The 6,427-nt window shown below is 31.9% G+C and overlaps 1 long non-coding RNA gene across 1 annotated transcript; it reads right to left on the bottom strand.

Annotated features, from left to right (window-relative positions):
* Positions 1–2,325: 2,325 nt before the first annotated feature.
* On the bottom strand, positions 2,326–5,095 carry LOC123548361 (uncharacterized). The gene is made up of 3 exons (XR_006685870.2): positions 4,996–5,095; positions 3,615–3,731; positions 2,326–3,212 (listed from the first exon to the last, which is right to left on the bottom strand). It is a non-coding gene; the product is annotated as an uncharacterized LOC123548361 (long non-coding RNA).
* Between the last annotated feature and the right edge of the window lie 1,332 nt (positions 5,096–6,427).

The raw sequence follows: 6,427 nt of genomic DNA, 5'->3' as shown, positions 1-6,427 counted from the left end.
TTATATAAAACGTTGGCTAATCATGCTGTGTAAAAGACAAACATTGCAGTGATAAATTATGTTTTTGCCAATAAAACTTTTAAAAATAGATTGAGTTTAGGTTAGAGATAATACACATTGCAGCAAAATAATCAAGTGAGATTTTACTGATTAATATGGAAATATGAAATTTGTCTAGTGAAAAGGATCTTTTAGATCTACCAAATTAAAGATGTGAAATATTACGGTAACCTGCAATCCGAAAGTACAAAAACAATATGTTATTATCATGTTTGATAATCAATTTGAAACAACTTTTACAGCTTTGTCGTTTCTTACAATAGAAAATATACATTGTAATTATGGCTAAGACATTGAAACTTTTCCGAAATTGCTAAAATGGACAACGGTGACTAACAGATTAAGGCGATGACATGATGTCCCAATGTTATTTAATTTACATTTCAGCATTTATCTTAAAGATGATCCATGTTTTAGCAATTTACATTTAATTACTTATCTTTAGCTATTCAGAGACGGTTACCTAAGTATCTCATTTATCACGTTCGTCCTTGAATATGTGTTCACTGTTTGCTTTGTTCTCGATGCTTCCGAGGGATCATCTTTTCAGATTTTAATCGATTAAACCTTCTACTGTTCTGACCACTTGATTAACAACGTATGTGCAATGCTTACCAAACATCGCCAAACATGAAAATGTTTTTCTATCAGTTAGTGGGACATAAAAGCTTGTTACAGGAATTTCACTCACTACTAAATACACCCTTACGCTTTCATGAATCTGCAAGAGGTCAAGAAAGCCGTGACATTTCTTAGTATGTTTTTATATTCGTTGTTTGACAGGCTTTTCTCATGAGTATCATTTATTCTTCTAAACAAAATTTTGTTAAATTTTCACGAAGTCGTCTTTTTGAGAAATTGTGAAACAAAATCGGTTCACCAATACAAATATTTGAAGATATATCTATTTCTAAGGCCTAAACACGATGTTTGGTAGCCAATGGTTCAGGGTGAGCTATAAGTACAGGTGGATATTCCAGCGTCTGTCGCCCGGCGTTTACAATTGGTTGGTGGACAATTTAGGTCACAACTGTCGTCTAGCTTGGTGAAACTTGGTAAGAACGTTAGTCTTAACAAAATCTCGAAAAAATCTGAAACCAGATTACATGTAGCTGGGGTCACTACAAGGGGCAGGATGTGAAGTGGTTGCACACTTGGTTCACGCGAGTGAAATGGTTGCAAACTTACAAAATGACGGATATTTTCTGAAATCATCGCGTGTTCGCTCGTTCTTTTATCAGGTAAGTGGGTTTCTATGGTATTTTGAACTCTATGGATATGTGCATGCATTAGTTCTATGTCTACGTCACACTCGGTTTTGCGTTTCAGCGTTGTAGATTTCGAATTCTCGAAGTTATTGAAGTTATAAAATGCTCATGTCCATGTTTTGATATTTGAATTGCGTCGTTTCTTGCCGTTGTTTATAGTCTAATGATCAAACTAGCCTGTTATAGGGCCCTTAAACCAGATAAAACAACTAATTTTGAAGAATTCTGCAAACGTTTTGCTCTGCATGCTTTCGGGATAGTGCTATACCCAAATAAATATTGTTCAAGCTATTTTTTGTTGCAAACATGTACTTCAAGCAATTTCTGTTGCAAACTTTTTCTGGAAAAATAGTGTCCAACTCTCAGAGAATGTTTATTGTGCAACTGGTTGAAGAGGCAAATCATAAATTTCCTCAAAGTTGCAGCAGATAGTGCGAAATTTCATAATTCTATTTCTAATCACATATAACGACGTTTTGGCACAAAACAGAGACTTATTTTTAGCTTTTTGAGATATTGGAAGATCAGTGAAATAATGTGGTCGATGTTTTGCTATGGTGTGCACTAGCATTGTGTGTATCTTGCCCAAGAAATTACTAAACGCAAACCGGGCAATCTGACAAATTCTCGTCTCAATTCTTAGTCCCAATTCTAAGTTCCAATCTCCATTGACCTGTATTTATAATTGACAGAAAATTTGTTAAAGATATTTAACATAAAAGAAATATTATAATCAAACCAATATATAGCAAACTTGATTTTTAATTTCAATCGATCTGAAAGTATTGTATTTCCTTGTTCAATTTATTTTTCAAAAACGCAAGACCTAGACAGCGACGGGAATTCTCCCCATGAATGTGGTATTTGCGAAAAGAAATTCCGTTCACGGTTTGTGCTTCAACGTCATTTGTCGTCACATGAAACAACAAACAACCAGGATACATGATTTGTTCATAAAAACTGTTGTTTGTTTCGTAAAATATTAGTAGACGCTATATGTAGTTTTGATAGAAAAAAAAAACACAACACATTTATATACAACATTGATGTAATAACATATTGACATAAATGCATACGTTATGTTTCATTTCTAGATTAAATGTACAAAAATATATCCCAATCTTAAGATAATGATTATGATGTAAAATGTTTTGAACTCATTAGAAGTTATAGTAGTTGTTTATCCACCTGCGCAATCTTGTGTCGAGATAACATGATCATAATACGAAACAAGGCTATTGAGTGTTGGTGATAAGATACATGTAAAATACCCATTTACGGACATGCGGCATAGTTCATATTTTGTTTCTGAAACATAAATCGTCGTCTTTGAATATCTTATAAGTCATACTACTGTGTATCAAAACAATAAACAATTCGATACTAACACTAAAACACATGAACGCTGTACAATGAGAGTAAAACTTAGATAAAATGCTTAACTCATCTATGTTACAGTGTAACATCTGCTGAAACATGAATGTAGTTCCCATCATTTTATCACGTGCTTAATTTTGTCGTTTAAAGTTTCTGATTGGAAAATTGAATGTTTTTAAACAGAAAGAAGAAGTACCTCATACAACTTCGAAAAAGGCAAAACCCAAGTTGCACGGTATCCAAAAAGATGTAATCTTGGACACAAGCAACTTTATTAAGGCAAAATTTAAAACAGTAGAGTTGACATTTAAATTTTTGGTGGCAATCCACAGAAAACGTCATAATCATGTTTGTTCATTTTCAGAGAAGACGGATTTAATCGCAGCCGAACATTTTCCCTTTATAGTTTATCAATTTAATGGTCGAACACCTCTTGATATAACATTCAATTTTCTTAATGTTCCATACTTTGGTATGCTTCTTTTCCTTCGGTTAAACTCGTGATCTCTACAATTAAAAGTAACACTGGTAATTTTGTAATATATTGCAATGTAATGCAAAATTAATATAATATAAAGAACTGAACATACAACATTATACACTGTTACACTTGACGCTTTTGTTTTGTTTCTAACAATTAAAATAAATTCTGCAAGCAAACGGCATTTCAATGTTTGTCCTTGCCATTCATTTCTGTAGCAATACTTATATGTCTTCTGTATTATGGCACTGCAGTTAATTTACTTTTCATTACTGGTTGGTAACCAACATTGCTTGTTGGTACTATAATATTGCGCAAAAAATGTATCTTACTTTAAGTTGCTAAAATTGTTGGTTCATAATAGGAATAGAAAATAAGAATAGGCTTACAAAATTTTATAAACTGTCTTTGATACCAGTAACACTTACCTAACGGTTATTTCTGATATACGTGTTAGCGTAGTTTGTTCCACTAATGAAGATTCATGTTCATGCTCTCGGGTCATAATAGCGTCTGATGTTCATAGCATCTAGACCTGAAAAGATCTGAAAGAAAACAACTTCATGTTAAAGTATGCACGACAATGTCTCCGAAAGTTTAGTTTTACTTCTGCTTGCAATCTAGACAGCTGAATCTATAAACAGGGAAGATGTTAAAATTATGTAGGAACACTAACCATAATCCTACCAGGTTTCATGAAAACATGATAAGGTTTTTTATCAACAGTTATATTAAAATATCGAAGGGCCATTTGATGCTATAAAATGTACGACCCTAAACAGAAAAGAAATGTAAACGAGTTGCACAATAAACATTCTCTGATAGTTGGACACTATTTTTCCAGAAAAAGTTTGCAACAGAAATTGCTTGAAGTACAAGTTTGCAACAAAAAAAGAGCTTGAACAATATTTCTTTGGGTATAGCACTATCCCGAAAACATGCAGAGTCAAACGTTTATAGAATTCTTCACAATTAGTTGTTTTGTCTCGTTTAAGGGCCCTAAAACAGGCTAGTTTGATCATTAGAATATAAAAAACGGCAAGAAACGACGCAATTCAAATGTCAAAACATGGACACGACCATTTTATAACTTCAATAACTTCGAGAATTCGAAATCTACAACGCTGAAACGCAAAACCGAGTGTGACGTAGACAATGAACTGATGCATGCACATATCCATAGAGTTCAAAATACCATAGAAACCCACTTACCTGATAAAAAAAAAACAAGCGCACACGCAATGATTTCAGAAAATATCCGCCATTTTGTAAGTTTGCAACCATTTCGCTCGCTTGAACCAAGTGTTCAACCACTTCACATCCTGCCCCTTGTACTAGGTTAAACTATTGTAAAACTTTGTTTCCGTTATGAAGGCCGAATATTCACTCTGATCTTACGGATCTATGAGCCATGTTCAGATTGCCTTTATAAAATTTAGGTCAAGTTTGAAACAAATTTATCAGTATGACTATAACCCAATACAACCCTTTGTGTGTTTCTATTTTGTCGTTGTATTTACGTGCCTGTGCTGTTTCACAAAGATAGTGTATAATATATATTTACAGCTTATTAACAAGGGATTTATTCTTCTTCCAATTTTACGGCAAATTTACATTTTACTTTTTTTGTATTTTACATGTTTTATTTGAAAAGAAAATTCAAAAGATTCTATAATTAAGTTTACGCAAAATGATTGGCTTTTTAATCTATAATAATTATATACAAATAAAATTTTCACACACTGTTAATTAATTTTCACTTTTAGTCAAACTGATTTTGATTAATGCTCTAAAATATAAAATTCTTACCTCAGAATGTCTGGTGGTTTCTTCGATCTGTACTAGGAAGTAAGTGATAAGCGATAATTGTAAATCACCGATCTCTTAAAACGACTACATTGCGCATGCCCAAAATCTAAAGATGAGATAATGTAGCTTGCATTTGTTATCTTTTATCACATAGTCTGTTTTACTTGAAATATAATATATCCGATAGAGTATTGTATCATCGGCATGACTACCAATGCAGACCTGATTAAATTCTACTTAACAAAAACATTCTGGAATGGATTTAGAATAATTATTATAAATAATCTAAACATTTTAAAGAAATATCAACTGCAATCAATTTCACTTATTTATAATCGGGAATTTTTGAACAAGGACAGTTGCTTAGAATCTTGATAATTTAGTAACATAGTTGCGTAAATTACTTACTTGAAAATATTAGAACCTAGCTAGTAGGAACTATTGTGTAACTGGATAAGTCTAGGTATACTAATATAAAGAAAAACAGTAAGAATCAAGTGAATTTAGATAAGTTTTATTCAATATTATAATCATTACATAAGGTAACCAATATACCAAATGTACTATTACTTATGGATGGACTATCATACTGATGTGATGATATGTCATTTTGCTAGGTTTTCAATGAGGTTTTAATTATTTTAGAGTTTAGTTTATTGCTTGCATAATGAATAGTTGATGCAAACTGATACCTGTTTAATATTCTTATTTTGGGGGAAACGTAATTTGTAACGATATAGTTTAGGAAAGGCGCATAGAGCACTAACATATAGCTGACAAGTCGATCAATGCAGTTACGAGAATTTGTTTACAATGAAAGTAACTTAAACTGATATAATGTGTTCCCATAAAAGAATGAAGTTTGTTAAAAAAATACGATTAATGTATCACCTTTGCGATAGAGCATGCCCTATTTTTGTAGATAGATAGATATATCTTTTATTCCACCATAAGATGAGAAATATAAATACAATTTACATGCAATGAGCAAATATGTATAAACATAAATAAGAACACATATATACAACACAAATATATACAAACAAACAAACAAACAAACAAACAAACAAAAAACAACAACAATAGTTTCACAGTTATTTTACAATTTTCTCTAAACAGATGGCCCTACACAGACACCCTATGTGGGAATGCGAAAATTATAGGGAATTTATAGGCCTGTTTGAGTTTTAAGCTTTATCTTAGCAATTATTTTAATACAGAAAAATCTATGTCGAAAGCGAAAGGCATAGAGAATCTGTATGAACTGTCAGAATATGTAATAAAAAATAAATAGATAAATAAAGTTATTAAATAATCAAATTGATTACAGCAGGTAATTCAATATTTTTGTTAAGTGATGTATATATCTCAGAATTATCTTGAAGCATTTAATCCGCTTTACATCATCCATAGGTAGCGAGATAAACCCTGA

This window comes from Mercenaria mercenaria, chromosome 6, assembly GCF_021730395.1.
Source record: "Mercenaria mercenaria strain notata chromosome 6, MADL_Memer_1, whole genome shotgun sequence".
Lineage (NCBI taxonomy): Eukaryota > Metazoa > Mollusca > Bivalvia > Venerida > Veneridae > Mercenaria > Mercenaria mercenaria.
Note: the sequence above shows the minus strand (reverse complement) of the source record. Positions and strands in the feature narration are given on the sequence as shown.